This window comes from Anguilla anguilla, chromosome 10 (assembly GCF_013347855.1).
Source record: "Anguilla anguilla isolate fAngAng1 chromosome 10, fAngAng1.pri, whole genome shotgun sequence".
Classification (NCBI taxonomy): domain Eukaryota; kingdom Metazoa; phylum Chordata; class Actinopteri; order Anguilliformes; family Anguillidae; genus Anguilla; species Anguilla anguilla.
Genome location: NC_049210.1, coordinates 9,716,292 through 9,732,730, shown reverse-complemented (window position 1 = coordinate 9,732,730; position 16,439 = coordinate 9,716,292). Strand labels below are relative to the sequence as shown.

The 16,439-nt window shown below is 42.2% G+C and overlaps 1 long non-coding RNA gene across 3 annotated transcripts in view; it reads left to right on the top strand.

Moving 5' to 3' along the window:
* The window catches only part of LOC118206883, a 70,143-nt gene that overhangs the window by 13,677 nt on the left and 40,027 nt on the right, over positions 1–16,439 (top strand). For all 3 annotated transcript variants that reach the window (XR_004761267.1, XR_004761265.1, XR_004761266.1), the window contains exon 3: positions 290–382. This is a non-coding gene — a long non-coding RNA (uncharacterized LOC118206883). The remainder of the gene's footprint in view (positions 1–289; positions 383–16,439) is intronic.

Genomic DNA, 16,439 nt, shown 5'->3' with positions numbered 1-16,439 from the left:
AAATGATGTGCATGAACATAAAAATACATCGCAGCGCCACTTTCCAGCTTCTGTAGCCACACATGAGATACTTACTCCACAGAAACAATCTCAGGGTCTGAGTTCTGCGCAACGTTTCATGGAATAATTAATGTGATGATGTGATGTTTACGCACTGGAAATGGAAGGGAGAGGGGAGAGTGACTGATCTCTCGACTCCTCCGCGGTCCATCAAATGCATTCCCCTCTGTTAGAATCACGCTGCTCACGCAACTCCTTCTCTGTTAGCGTCAAACTTTCTTTCTGGCAGGAGACAGCGCACTTCCGGGTCCGGCTCTACCCTCTGACTCAGCCTGTTCTGCGGAATCGAGCGGATTTTCTGGCAGGCTGCTGCAGCCTCACGGTAAGAGTATGACTACCTGTCTGTGCCCTCCGGAACAGTGTTACTGTAGTGTATGCTAATCCCTGGGCTTTGATTGACTAAATTTTCTGCTCCAGGATACTATCCTAATCATGAACAGGTGATGCATATTTTCACCATGCAGTTTCCTGAAGATGAGGAGACCAAGTGTGAACAAAAGAATAGTAAAAAAAATTATATATATATATATATATATATATATATATACTGTAGATATATATCATGGTTGCCTCTACACAGAGGTTTTGACAGTGGTTGTAGTGATGGAGCGACTACACAGGGACACATTAACTTTCCCTTGTGCCCTATATCGGCTTGCTTAAGCCCTGCCTAATCTGATTTCCATTTCACATGCGGAAAGACGAGTATGAAAATAAACACATGCACGTTTGTGGACCTGCATTCGATGGAAGCAAGGGATGAAGCTGACAGTAATCCAAGAGCGTGAATGACAAGGAAGCAAACATGCCCTTTTGAACTAAACACGATAAGAAGAAGAAAAAAAAAACAAAAACAAGCAAAGTTGAGGGTATGGATTCTCACCTCAGGCAGATAACCGAGCCAAACCTCAGGACAGCTGTGTGTTTGAATCGCTAAAAAACATGCACTTGTGGAACTAAAAATGAGCAAACATATGGTCTGAACTGCTTATTCCAAATAAATATTCTGTCATGGAACATGGACTCAGGGAGATCTAAGGTGGTGTACTGCGCTTCTGAGAAACCCACTGACCGGACCTCGCTGAATCTGTGAGCGTTTATCGCCTCTTTGTTCCCGTCCATCACAGAACCGGTTTGGATCCGGTTCGGCTTAAGGCAGCGGGGTCATGTCAGAGCACAGGGGCGAGATCACCGGCGAGGCACGCGGGCTTAGCGCGGCACGCTGGCACCCAAAGCCTTTAAGCTGCTCTGCTGTCAGCTAGCCGAGGCCAAGCCACGCTCGGCGACAGGTGACGCGCGCGACCGTTGCGTGACGTTTTGGTGCGCTCTTCGCCACCCTCTCCCTCGGTCCTGTGTCCCCGTCTTCGCCTGTCTTTTGTGTGAAGCTCGGGGGACGACGGGGTTCGTCTCCTCCATTTGAAAATGCCCTCCGAGGCCCATCGCACCGCAGCGGGAAAACCCCGCTCGGTGTCTCGTGTGATGTTAGGAAATCCCCGCGATTGCCCGTTAGAGGTCAAATCCTAATCCGTATGTTATCACTTTCGGTTGTATGGTGATGATATTTTGGTTTGGTTACAAGTCAGAACGAATGTGAGAACATATCAGTCATTTTGTCAGGCCTTCCATGTAAATAAGAATTTGTTCTTAAGCAACCTGCCTGGTTAGATAAAGGTTAAACAAATAAAAATACAAAGAATTCGGACCACAGAGCTTCTTAATTTTCATGATGACATAGTCAGATTTGAGGGATTATATCGCAGAAACAAGCATCCCACACAGGCATTCTGCAGCTATTCCCAATCAGATTAAACAGTCCAGAGATTATCCTGCCAAACTACAACACAGAGCATATGTGGGAGCAGGATCTGCTCAGGACAATGCAGTGTGTAGTCTGCCAGACCACATCATGTGCTGATAAAGGCATTTTTCTTCTCGACAACTGCAATGCCTGTGCTATATAAAGGAAGGGAGGACAGGATTTGGACTGGGGGGAAAAAGAGTTCAAAAAATAACTCTAAACAGAGACCAAAATAGACTCCGATCTTTTTTGGAAGCTTATCTCTGTGGCAGTTCGCTTGATAAACTCATGTTTTCCAGGCAGATTGCGGCAATTAGTCTCAAAATAGCTGCACTTGACCTGCCGCGAGTTCATCCCAGTTCCAGTACGCTTCTCATAACGAGCTGCCGGAGCCTCCTGGCAATTAACGTTTATGAGAGCTCCCCTGTACCTGAGCGTGTTTGTGTGTGTGAGCATGTGCGTAGGAATGTGCGCGCATGCTTGCTTGTGTGCGACGAAAACATTTTGCATGAGAGGATGAGGAACTGTGTGAGAGAGTGTTGTGCATGTGCGGGGTAGAGAGATAGAATCTGCTTGTAAACACCCGAGGGTAATGTTACAGTGAAGATGGGAGCTCTGTGCAGTCTTTTCCCACTGCTGACTCACCGGGTTCTGTTTACTGCTATTTAAACACGCAAACAAATTCCACACGCCTCCTCGTCTTCCTGTTCCAAACAGCGTGACAGCCATGCAGCTGAGCAATAGTTGTACAAACACAGGCCTTACAACCTCAAACAGAGCAAGTAGTTTTGTTTTTGTGCTCATTTGTCTCGGTGAATCTGAAATACGCAGTCAGCATCAACTTGGGGGAGCTGAAAGAGAGGTTATTTGTCAATGTTTAGGCTGTGCATAAATGCCATCTAGTGGACAAAGCTAGATCATGCACTTTTTCTATTACTTAGCAAAATAACATCTCTTCAATTGATATTCTCCTCCTTGATGAGTTAAATGATGAAAAATGTATTTTCGCTGAGACATGAATGTTTACACTTTTTTCAATGTTTAATTTAAAAAACCATGGTCTTCCAACCGTCCAAGAATTTTGCTTTCAATATTATACCACAAAAGTACTAAATGTTCCTGTGTTTTTGTGCACAGTATTCCTGCTATCAGTTTATTCTCTGAATTCTTGGTCTAAAATGTGACATTTCTGTTCGCCAAATGAATGCGGTGCAGGAGATATAACGGTTTTCCTTTTCATGGCTGTGCATAGACCACTGCTTGCTCAAATGGTTTGTCCTTTGAGGACTGAAGCTCTGTTCTGTTCTCTGCTATCTCTCACTGCTGAGGCCATGAGAAGTTTGCACAATAGACACCTGGTGTGCCGTGGTTTCACAACCACCGGCTGATACTTGTGCTATTTCTGGAGTTCTTGTTACATGGCAACGTGATTTCACTTCTACAGTGTAGGGCTCGAGGGGTGGCGAAACTGGCTCTAGTACCGCATACAATAATGTGAAAAAAATTGATACGGTATGGGGAAAAGGCTGTAAGGAGTAAAATCTGAAAAAAAATGTCTTGTTTGTATAACAACATGCCACAGCACTCATTAAATTGGGTATCAGAATTGAACATTTTGCTTTTTTACATCCAATTTCATGCACAATTAATACATGCATGAACAAATATTCCATCAAAAATGTGAATCTAAAATAAATTTACTACTAGAATTAATTAGTTTATGTGAAGATTTTGAACCCCCTACCTCCTTCAGGTAGGTTCAAGCCCCTAATTCATTCTCTAACTTTAAGGGAGCAAAAGTAAATAGACAAATTAACATAATCTGAAATAGTCACAATATTTAATACCATGTTTGCATTTGATGACTGGAGTCTGCGACCCATTGAAATCACCAGAGGCTGAGTACCTTGCCTGGTGATGCTCTGCTAGTCCTGTACTGCAGCCATCTTCATTTCCTGTTTGTTTCTGGGGTGTTTTGTAAATGGTAAATGGACTGCATTTATATAGCGCTTTTATCCAAAGCGCTTTACAATTGATGCCTCTCATTCGCCAGAGCAGTTAGGGGTTAGGGGTTAGGTGTCTTGCTCAAGGACACTTCGACATGCCCAGGGCGAGGTTTGAACCAGCAACCCTCCGACTGCCAGACAATCGGTCTTACCTCCTGAGCTATGTCGCCCCTATGTTTTGTCTGGTGATTGACTTTGCCAGTCAAGAACACTCTACTTTTTGGCCCTGGAAAACTCCATGGTTGCTTAGCAATATGTCCGGGTCATTGTCCTGCTGAAAATGCTGACCAATGAGTTTTGAAGTTTTGAAGCATTTGGCTGGATCTGAGCAGAAAACATGTTTCTGTATGCTTCAGAATTCATTCTGTTGCTGTTGTAAGCAGTCACTTCATCATTAACCTTTTATTCATTGTTTTATTACGAAGCCAATGTGTTGGAGTACAGAGCCAAAAAATAAGAAATAAAAATACATAAATGAATAAATAGTGTCACTGGCCCAGTACTTTTAAATTTAACTCTATATCTCACTGGCCTTTTTGGGTAAGAGTTAAGGACTTCACCCTTCTCTACCTTTTCCAAGAATCCATGGCTCTATCTAGTGGTCAAATCACAAACTGCAGCTTTAAAAAACGAAACAAAATTTTTTTTTTTTTTCATGTGGACACATTTGTTAATAGCAGCGTCCACCTAACAATTATAATTATATAAGCCCCACATCCATAGCGAAAAGTATGGTACTTTGAATGGTTGGGTTTTTCAAACACCAAAATTAAATTTTTCATGGACCTCCCATGCGGAAACATATAAACGTAATAAAAGAAAATTGACATACATAAAAATAATAGTAGCCATAATACGTAATCCCTTGATAGACTAGCCTGATGGAGTATGAAAGCCTTTTATATCAGCTTCTTATTATCCCAATGTATTAATTAAGCTGTAACCTAGGCCCATATATTCCCATTCAACCCCGAAAATGGACTATCTGCCAATTCATCAGTTACGCGACGCTTACGCGACGCGTGCGGTGGGTGCCCGGCGTTAGACTACGCGTTGACGTACACGCAAGGCGGGCGCTCAAAAGCGAAAAAAATAAACTGAAACGGTTTGTTCAACGGCTGCAACGGGTGTACCTGTCACAACATTCTGTAAAACTGTTACGCCTAATAATTAAAAGAAAGCGAGTCTGAAAGTGAGGGCGAGTGGAGCCAGAGCTGCAGACACAACCGTTACATAGGCTACATACTGTACTGAAGCTGCTGCTCCTTCTACGTTTATGTTTATGCCTTAGCAACTGGCAAGAACTAGCCTACATAGGCTATTGGTAAGCAAGTTTACTTTCACCCAAAATAAATGAATACATGGCTTGCTATATGTTAGAGTAGTAAAATTATTTATTATTTTAATACTTAAATATAATTTTAAATACAGTATAATTCACAGGTTAATTGGCAGCTCTCTCTAGATACTAAAATTCTATTATGCCACTGCCTTATAAGGTGATCACAGCGTGGATAGTGCAAGGGTTTTGCCATTGTACTTTGTGCCACAGAAAGTTTACTTCTCATTAAAATAGGAACTATGGCTGGAAACTATGCTCTGAAACGCTTCACTTCATTTACATTTGACTGTATTGACTGCACTTCAAGGACCGAAGAGCCATCCATCATGCACCTTGTGATCTGCATGGCAACGCTTTGTTGGACACAGGAAATGAGGCTGGCTGTTGACAAGCATGAATCACACATCCAAGTGAGTCTCTCTTCTCCTTTAGCATCTGCTGACCTGTCCCTGTGCTTCCTCGCGCACTCTGTCTCCATAAAGTATTGGCTTTTGACGGCTAGCAGCTGCCGGTTGCGTCTTGATGATGATGCACTGCTATCACTGGGGCTGGCGCAGACACGCAGATTGAACTGGACAGACGAGTGAAGAGAGGGAGCGGTAGCAACGCTAAAAGAGGTAGAGCTCTGATGCCGAGAGACCTTGGACACACTGGCTGACCGCGTCCGGTCCCCGTCATTTCTGAGACCTTCGTCAGTGCGCTGCCGGTGGCCTGGCCTGCCAGCTGCGTGTCCAGCCTGGCAACACCTCCGGTGACGCGCGTGCTCTTAACCGAGATGACGCGTGCGTGCATGCAGAGCGATCGAAAGCCCCGCGTGTTTCGCTCGCTCAGTCAGAGGACAGCAGGCTTTTGTCATTACATAAGGGACCAGTGGGACACAGGCATCGCTCTGCGTACACTTCTCCGCTAAGTGGACAGTCCCCTCCAGACGCACGCGGCCGGCTAAGCAGGCTCTTGGTAAGCGAGGCTACGCTGCCCGGTTCTAATGAACTGCGCCGAGCCTGTTGTTAAAACCTGGGAATCAATAGACCTTCTCTCCTGAAACTGCCCGTCCCAGTGCGATTTGCAGCTGTCCCATGCAATTACATCTCCCAGAATTGACTCCGACTTGCGTTGATTTGTAAATGGCTGAAGCTTTCTGGGAGAAACTGGGGTTAAGTGTTTTTCAGCTGCAGGACAACAGCAAGGCCATAGACAGGGAGTCGGACCCACAATTCCCTGGCGCTGTACTGTAAGCTCCACTCCTCACTGTTTCCCTGACTGGCCCCACTAGTCGCACATTTGTGTAAGCATGGTATTAATGTGAAGCGCCAGTGTGTTGTGTTGTTTTGGCTAATGCCTTGCAGTAAATGGGACTCAGTACCACACTGGACCACTGTATGTTTGGGTGATTATATACACACCTATTTTGTGGCTCTTTTTCTGCTCCTAGCTGCTGTAAGTGTATGCCAGCCCTCATTTCACAGCTTGACTGTAATCCCACATGTGCTGTAAGTCCCGTTGAGTTTTCAGAGATCAGCAGTTCTTCAGTGTTAGACAATCCCAGTTTACGGTAGTCCATCGCCACATGTTGATTGAAAGTTTGTTTCATCTCATGAATGTCTTTATATATGTCTTATAATGTCTTATAGGGGTAACAATTCTGGCCACTGGGCATATATTTTGAAACAGAGATGCTTGACAGATCGTGTAATAGTATTTCTGAGATGAAATGCTGCGTCTGTGTCTGTGCAAATATTTCAGTTACAGTAGATCTATTGCATGGCTTGTGTGGGTTTCTAGGTTGTATGCCTGTATATTCCGTGTAAGAGAATTATTTTGAAGTCCCATTCTCATTCAAACACAACCAATGGTGCCTCAGGGAGAAAAAAAACCAGGAAATAATTAAGAACCACGCCTGACACAGTTGTGAGGGCATTCTGCAGAAAACACACCACACGTGATTCGGAGGAAATGAGCTGAACGCTACACAGCTGGGAATTCTATGTTCTGAACAGAAAATCAAAGATCGTTAAGCCTATATTTGGGCCATTGTCAGAAAAAATGCTAAACAACCCCGCAAATATTAGCACGGCTCTACTTCCTTCCTAACGATTGAAACAACTTTACATTGCCGCAGTCCTTCCCGTTGGGTAACAGGGTCACTGGGGGTCAAATAAGACTTCAGCTCCAGCATCGGGCTTATGTCATATTTATGTTGCGAATTAATTCAAGACGAGCAATAATGTAGCGCATAATCGCAGGCTTGCACTTTCTCGTGTCGATAAACAGTCTCTCTCTCGTGCAGCTGTCTGTCTGGCCCGCGGCGATGCCCTTTCTTCACCCTCCATTACACAAGCGCTAGTGGATTTGACACGCGTCCCTCGGACGTCTCTCTCTCTCTCCCTCTCCGAGAACCTTTCCAATCCCAGCCTGGGACCGCGGCACTGCTGCGTCGAGGAGGCAGAGGCCATAATAAAAACAAGGGCTCAACGGAACCCCGGTCGTTGAATTTGTCACGGCTGTTTTCCCTCTAACCGCTGCTGGGGTTGCCCCGGGGGGGGCGGGCTGCTTGGTTGGGGGTCGCTGCTTGGTTGGGGGCGGGGTTAAATCAGTGTTGGGAAAACAGATGTCTGCAGTGCCCATGAAGCCATCTGTGTGGAGACACGCACAGGCTTCAGAGACGCACAAACAAGAAAAAGAAATCTGCACAAAAAGCAATTTAAAAAATAAAGAAATATTTTTTTCTGCATGATGTTCCCAAGCAAGATACAAAACTTGCAGCCACCTGACGGCTCATAGATGTGCAAGAGCTGGGGGATTAATGCCTGAAAGAGAATAGAGAATGATCTTTTACCACAATGCACTGATGAGGACAAGTATTCTGCACAGTCTATCTGTAAATAGTGCTCTCATTCAGTCACTTAAAGTCATGTTTTGAACATAATTACTTGTAAGTCACATTGATTGACACGATGACTGACGTGTGTTACCTGGAACAATTCTAATTCAACAAGCCTTTGTGGGTATGTTGACCATTCCCAGGAAGTGATGCATTTGAAATATTTAGTATAGGTTCCCAATGTAGTGACTATCAAATGTGATAAAATCTGAGTCAATATTCATCATCATTCAGGTACAACCCACAGTCTATTTGATCAATATCATTTCCCAGCCTGCAGGAAGCATGAAGATGTGTTCGGCGTGAAAATGGCCAGGGTTTGACCTGTTAATCTTTCTCTATTACCAGTAGGAGAATTAATCTGTTCCCCACCAGGTAGATAGCCCACCCACCACCGGGGAAAGCATCGGAATCAGTATGCTCTCAGTTTTAGTCTTAACTGTAATATCCGAAAAGGTCACATCAGGGTCAATGAGTTTCTCGATCAGAAATGAACGTTGTTTAACCCCGGGGGGGATGTCATGTGAACTGTCCCTCCCTCCCACACGGTTCACACACTTTGACCGCGGTTCATATTGCGCTCAGAAGCCCCCTCATCTCCTCAAGATTTCCTGTATCATCACAAGCACATCTGTCAGCTCCTCGGGAGCCAAGGTCAGTTTACCCGGGCGGGATATGAGCGCGCTCATTCTAAATCCGATTCGTCTCTCTCACCCCAATCTTCCCGGCGCCGCACGCAACAGACAAGCTCATTTTCCCACCTTGAGAGACCGCCCTCACGGCAAACAGCTGAACAGGGGGAAGTGACACGTCTACACGGCTCAGACACGGAGAAACACGCGAAATGAAATTGCTCTCTGCTCCTGAGACACCCGCACGTGTTGGAAGCCATAGAGACAAGCTTCCATTTTAGAGTCATCCGCTTTTTCACCATCCCCCTCTCTGTCCTTTCAGTCACTCTACATGTTTTTTTATATGAGCTTGTGAGACATACAGAGGGGAGTAAAATAATAAACTAGCAGTGAAAATCAGGGAAGTGTGAAAGTGAAGGTAGGTGTGAGGGGCATGAAATTCTTCTGACAGGAGGCTGGATGAAGACAGTATCGCATCATCATTGCTCCATCCATTGATTGGCCTCAAGGAGGAGTAATCTTGGGGGTGGAAGAATCAAAAAGCACTCAAAAGCATTCTGAATGACACTTTAAATCCAGGAGGCAGTGAGGACATGACACCAAAGCATGATGAATCCCACAAATGTTCAACGCCCAGATCTTCAGGGGAATGCGGATGGGGTGGTGCAGGTCAATCACACTTGCAAGGTAACAGAAAATGTTGCTCTTATTCTGAGGAAGATAGCTCCGTGCCATGAAATAGACCCAGCCAATGTGTTGGATTTTAATGGCTGCAATATTTCTGCAAACACCTGGCAAGCATGAGGTTGTGCCCAGAGAGTGGCATTCTGAAATATGATAGAAAGAGAAAATGTACAAACCTAAAAACATGGTACAGGATCCCTCAACCCAAGCAACTTCTGGGAAACAACTTTACTATTGTAACTTAAATGTGTAAAAAATGATGTTAAAAACAAAACAAAAAAAACACTAAATATAAAACTTAAATTAAAGACAAATATGCGGCAAGTGAAATACTGTATAAAAATGCTAAACCCGCAGGCGAGCAAAGGGAAGCAAGATCTGTAACAATGGGGTACCTGCAGTCTGCCTCGATGTTAATAGCTAATTCTGTTCAGTTATCCATCCTCCAGCAAACAACAGGACCATCAGGCATGGAAAGTAATGAACTTTATTCGGTAAAGATACAGTACATCTGCAGTGCGTTCAAGATTTCTGAAGAGAAATAAATGAAATGTGATTTCATTTTCCTCTTCTAAAAATATTGCCTCTGCCTTAATCCAATAAACACTTTTAAGATTAATAACTCCATGGGAAGCTTATTTAGTGTAATTTAATAACTGGATGCTTCATTCCGACAGCCCTGGGTTTTTGGCACTGAAATATGTCAGGGGGAGGAAAGGGGATTCATTTGTCATTTGAAGCTTGTCTTCGTTAATTCATTGGTGTGTTTACCCGTTCTTCTCTCAGGGGGTACCAGGATGTTACATAGCTCCCGTGTACGCCATTCCAAATGAATGTGCCACTTAGTAGTGGATTGGGATGCGAGCCCCTTGCTGTTTAATTATTAAGGTGAAGGAATTCTGTTTCAGGGATGAAAGGGAAGGAAAAAGCAGATAAAACTTGGAAAAAAAAGTTTGTTTTTTTCCAATTGCGAGTTGAAGACGTGCGGGAATGGTGCAAGGAGAAATGCAGGCCTGAGCTTGCATTAAGCTGTTTATTACTGTTATCTGATCTGCTTAGCGGCATGTTAATTAGGCCTGTGTGGAATAGCGATGAGGAAATGTTTGATTTGCTGTACGTGCTTTCAAGCTCTGCCTTCGGTGCTTCTGATTGCTGGTGATTTTGTCGGGTCGAAATCGCTGAGCTCGCTCGAGGGCTTCTGCACAGGCAAAGCCCTGTCGTGGAAAGGCCACGGTATTGGTATATCCGTTGTACAGCTGATGATATTACTTGACCTGAAAGAGCTGCACTACAAGTGAACACATTAAAAATTAATCGCCCAGTTTAATTTATTCATAGATGTTTTTACGATACAGTTCAGTTTGTAATATTGTATACCGTGTTTTAATGCCACATAACAGAATATTTAATTATTGCAATTAAAAACGTTTTAAAAATGCAACAGCTACAGGTCGTGCATACATTAAATATTTCAAGGCTGCAGTTATTTTTTTATTGTCCAAAACAAAACAAAACAAAAAAGCAAAGTTCCCCAGTAGTGCTCCATGTTAGCAGCAGATTCTCTGTGATGACTTTTCTATCTGATAATATCTAATAGCGTCCAGTATGACTCGTACCTGTCTGCGCATTGGCATCACTTGGGCATCGATTTCTTTTGCAGGATGACATTTCCAGTCTCCCAAAAGAGCCACAACGTATAGTGCAGAGCCATCAGCATGCTTATAGCCTGTCCCCTTTTAAATGTTTGACAGCTTTTTATTTTTATTACCAACCATGCATAAAGAAAAGAGAGACTGGGGTATGCGGTTTTACGGAAAGACAACAAGGAGTGACAGAGCCACCATCAACGGAGTTTGTGAGTCATCTGGAGCTGAGAATGCCATGCACTGCTCACTTGTGAATATATATTTAGGTACGTCAGAGGTGGAAGGTACATTGCTGCAGCAACAGTGGCACAGCTGATGGCCTATGGATTACAAGACAGCAGGTATAGGTTCTGTAAAACACACCCACGACACATGCGAATTAAAAGAAAGAAAAGTCCAAGTTTCAACGTTAGAGAATATATAATGCACTGATGTACATTAAATATTGAGACAAATATTACATTTCTTTTCAATCCAGTTCAATATATGTACTTCTTCATCAATGACATTACCTGCCACTGTACTCTCTGCAGACAGAAGCCCATAAATCTCTCCAACGAACAAGAGATTTGTCTGGTGTCGTGAGTGAAGGCTGTAATATCTCAGGTCCTTGACGTGCTTGGGAGGAGATAGCTGCAGGCAAGGAGGGATATCAGGGAAACTGGAGAAGGAGAATTTATCTGCCGGGTGAAGAAGCCTCAGATTCCTGACAGGCTCTGATCTTTGGCCTCTTCCGGGACTCCCGCAAAGGTCCCTGTGACAGTCCAGTGTAGCAGCTACAAATCTCTTCCTTCAGGCTTTCAGCTTTGTCGCCATTTATTTTATTTCTCTTGAAGAAAGGAGAGAAGCAGGATGTACAGCTGGGACAAGGATGGCAACATGGTGGCATGTGGTGCAGATGATGTTGCGTACCGCTATGTTGCTAGATTAAGTTATTTTGCCTCGATTGTTTGGAAATTTGGACTGAAGTTTCAGCAAAAAATGTATGGTAATTTATTGAAAATGGGATTTTGAGAATTATTGGTTTGGACTGAGAGAGAAAGAGATCAGTTTGATAATACTCACGGACACCTTGCCAGTACAGTTTGTGTTCATAAAATGACACTCTCACACAATGACAGGTGAAACATAAATGGAGTGAAAATGTTTGTGAGTATAGTTTTAACTGAGGGTTGAAGATAACTGAAAACACACTTCACTGTGTTCCTTTTTTTTGAAAAAGGTCAAATAATTTTTATAATGACCTCAAACGTTATTTTGCATTTGTATTATAGTATTCATGATATTTACCTTGTTTTCCATCAATTTTAAATGGGCTTTCTGATGTTTTCAATGGTACCAATGGCTTCAATTACGGTTAAGGGCTCAAACTAGGGTACAGCTAAGGTTAGGGTTAGGGTTAGGGTTAGGAGAACGGCAAGTCTGAGGATTGAGGCAAGTTCATGGTTGTGTTTAGCAGCTTGAAGAAAGGTTAGGACATAGTTTTGTTAATGATTTTGAATGAACCAAAAAAATTCTCTACTAGCATGTGTACCTATGACCATACAAAATGTCTAATAAATGCATAATTTTTAGGGGAAACATTTTTGTTTTTTAAATGACCTGAAACATATTATTTAGCATTTGTATCATTGTATTCATGATATTTACCTTGTTTTCCATCAATTTTAAGTGGGTTTTTTGATGTTTTCAAAGGTACCAATGACTTCAATTAGCGTTTAGGGCTCAAAATAGGGTACAGCTAGGGTTAGGGTTAGGGTTAGGGTTAGGAAAACGATAAGTCTGAGGGTTGAGGCAAGTTTACGGTTGTGTTTAGCAGCTTGAAGAATGGTTAGGACATGGGTTTGTTAATGATTTTGAATGAACCAAATAATTTCTCTACTAGCATGTGTGCCTATGACCATAATAAAAAAACGTCTAGTAAATGCATATTTTTTAGGGAAAACATTTTTGTTTTTTAAATGACCTCAAACATATTGTTTTGAATTTGTATTATAGTATTTTTTATATTTACCTTGTTTTCCATCCATTTTAAATGGCTTTTCAGATGTTTTTAATGGTACCAATGGCTTCAATTAGGGTTTAGGGCTCAAACTAGGGTACAGCTAGGGTTAGGGTTAGGGTTAGGGTTAGGAAAACGGTAAGTCTGAGGGTTGAGGCAAGTTCACGGTTGTGTTTAGCAGCTTCAAGAAAGGTTAGGTCATGGGTTTGTTAATGGTTTTGAATGAACCAAAATATATCTCTAGTAGCATGTGTACCTATGAACATACAAAATGTCTAGTAAATGCATATTTTTTAGGGAAAACATTTTTTTTTTTAAAAACATCCCTGAGAACACAAGACCACGAATGAAAATGAGGCATCCCATTCTCAAGGAGAGATATAGCAGGTCCATTGTCATAATTTTCTAATTAGTGACATCCGTGACAAATCTGTAAATTTCTTTCGCTATAGGGAGCGTGTTTTATTGAGGAGCAGGAGGCACAGGGAGGTGGAGGAGGGTGCAATAATATGACATTTAGCTGACAAAGGGAAGAGAACAATGCTTTCAAATGCTGTTTCTCACAGCTTGATATTCTTTCAAAATTTGCACTTTCACATAGTTCTGTGATTTTTTTTCTTTCCTGAAAAACATTTATGGCAAAACACAATTTTCAAGGCTATGAAAACAGAACAATTATGACAATGTTTACCAGGAGTGCATAAACAGATTCAAATGTAGCATAGACATCAATAATACCATTTTATTTACATTATTCATATTATTAACAAAAGAAGTAATTTAACTTGTGACCTCAGGTCAAACTCCATCCAAATGAGTGATTTTTTTTTGTGTGTGTTTGTGTGGGGGGGGGGGGGGGGGGGGGGGACAAGAGGGATCTGAGGCTCATTTCAATGTATGCTACTACATTATATGCAACTTACTATCTGTAAGGCACAATCATTGTTCTCTGTTTCTGCTTTCCATTCTGTTTGCATTTCACAAGTATTGCTACATGCACCATTCTCTGTCCTGGCAGAACACAGTGTGTAGTATGCAGTTGTATTGTGAACATCATTTATTGTGGTCCTCTAAATATGTGCACACAGAGAAATGTACAAGATGATCAACTATTGGCAGCATTTATAAATTTTGAAAGATAAGTTTCATTATTCAATGACTAAGTATAATAACTGAATGCTAATTGCAAAATTACAGGCTCTTGCATCATTTGTGAAATATACATTCAGTAAGACCGTACAACAAAAGCAATAAATCTGTTGAACAGCTTTGGAGGAGAAAGAAAATACAATATCAACTGCTAGCAGTGTTTGTAGTTCTATTACTTGTAGAATGCTAGCACAGCTATGAAGGTAGTCTACTGTAGTTAAATTGGTTCTGGCCAAACGGCTACTTGGTTCACTAAACTGAATAGATTAGATGTCTCACTATTCTAAGTCAGTAAAACACACAATGGCAAAAAATACATTTTTAGCAAGATCCACTAATGAGTCAAACTAAGCTGCTTTTCTCTCATAGTTTCACAAACAGCGCCTGTGAAGCTTGCTTCAAATATTGAAGAAGGTGACTGATATCCCTCTTTGGATATGGTGATATGGGGGGGGGGGGGGGGGGATTGCCATAGTGACGGAGATGTTTTTGGACTGTGATATGAAACAGCACGGCAGATTGTCCGCTTGTTATGAGGCTGGCGGTCAGGCGTCGAACGTGCCAAAGAACCGGGGGAAGGGTTCTCAAGTGTCCCACGCCACATGGCGAACGAACAGAACGTTGCCAGTCCTCCTGGATCCAGTGACTGTAGTCGGGTAGGATTTCATATACTGTATATTGTATTTGGATGAGGAAACACAATATGGATCCGCAGGTTTGTGTCCTGCAGGGCTTGTGTAATATTATGCACGCATTATCTGAAAATATCTTTTTTCAGTCAGGCGTTAGTGAAAAGGGCTCAGGTATAGCTCTAATATTTCTGATGGTTTCCTGTATGGAGGTGTGTGTTCTCCAATTGTTTCTGGGGTATTTCGTAATAAACTGTTTGAGGAACTACTTTGATAATGTGTTGTGACACAGTTTTGAAGTGGACTCTTGGCTGCTTGAAAAATTGAGGTGACACCTTTCAAATGTGCATAATTCTCTGGATGCTATTTGTAAATGGTTGGAGTTTTGATATTAATGTTTATTTTCAATTGTGCTGAATTATGCTGAAGGATTACATTGTAGTTCAAGTAAAATGTTACCAAAATTGTTTTGTTGACCTTGTTATTAAAACCCTCCTACTTATCTGAGTGGTTGCACATCTTGCTTGTTCTAATTGGATATGCAGTACAAAACATCTGTGCCAGTGAGAATCTTAAATTCTGTGGAACTAAACATAAGCTGAAAACGTACACCTGGGGAAGGAGTTTTATGTGACGCCTTAGTAGCATGATAGCAGCTATTATGTTTTCTGAATGTATATTAACCTCTGCTTTCCTTCTGTTCTCTCCTCCAGTTATGCATCTAGGAAGTTACTAATAAGAGATTTTGGTTTCAGAGTTAGCTATGGGACTGGCTTTGATCAAACCCATTTGTGAATACAAAGAGGCAGCAAATCATAACACCGTCCTTCAACAAGATAAAGATGGAATTGTTATGCATATAAATCTGAATAACTTCTCAGCAAACAGAGTATCTGTTATGAGATCTCCTGAGAGGCCTTAAATCCAAGGCAAGCTCAGAGACAGGCGCACATAAATCGCATACACAGGAAGTCGTAACGTAGACTACGCCAGACAGCACTAATAAAAAAACACAGGTAACGAGCCACTTCAAAGGGATCCATAAATGTAAAGTACATTTGAATACAAGTGGCCCAGTGTAAATCTATGAGAACATGAAGTACAATGGCCATTCTTATTTCATGCGCCCCCGTGGGCTTTTGGAATAAGTGTGTAACAAGCTGTTCAATGTAATTTTACAGAGAGCGGTATATGCAGTACCTGTTAGACATCTGATTTAATCTGAACAATACAGATGAGTGTTAGGGTAGGCTTCTTCACTGCAGCCACAATGTGTGTCAGTGTCGAACCGTTTTCTAATTTTATATTTCAGACTTTTTTTTTTTTCTCTTTTCAACCTTGTGGTGGAAGGAACTCCAAGACATCCTCATTTTAGTACGGTCACTATCATTCTTTTGCATTACATCAATCCCAAATAGGCCATAATAGATAGAAAAATACACATGTAGCTAGCTATTAACAAATGTACATTTTTATTTGAAATTGCCAAGGAAAATGCTATGGAAGGTTATGTAAACTCTAGGGCAGGGGTCTGCAATCTTATCCAGAAAGGGCCGTTGTGGGCGCAGGCTTTTGTTCCAACCAAGCAGTAACACACCTGATTCTACTAA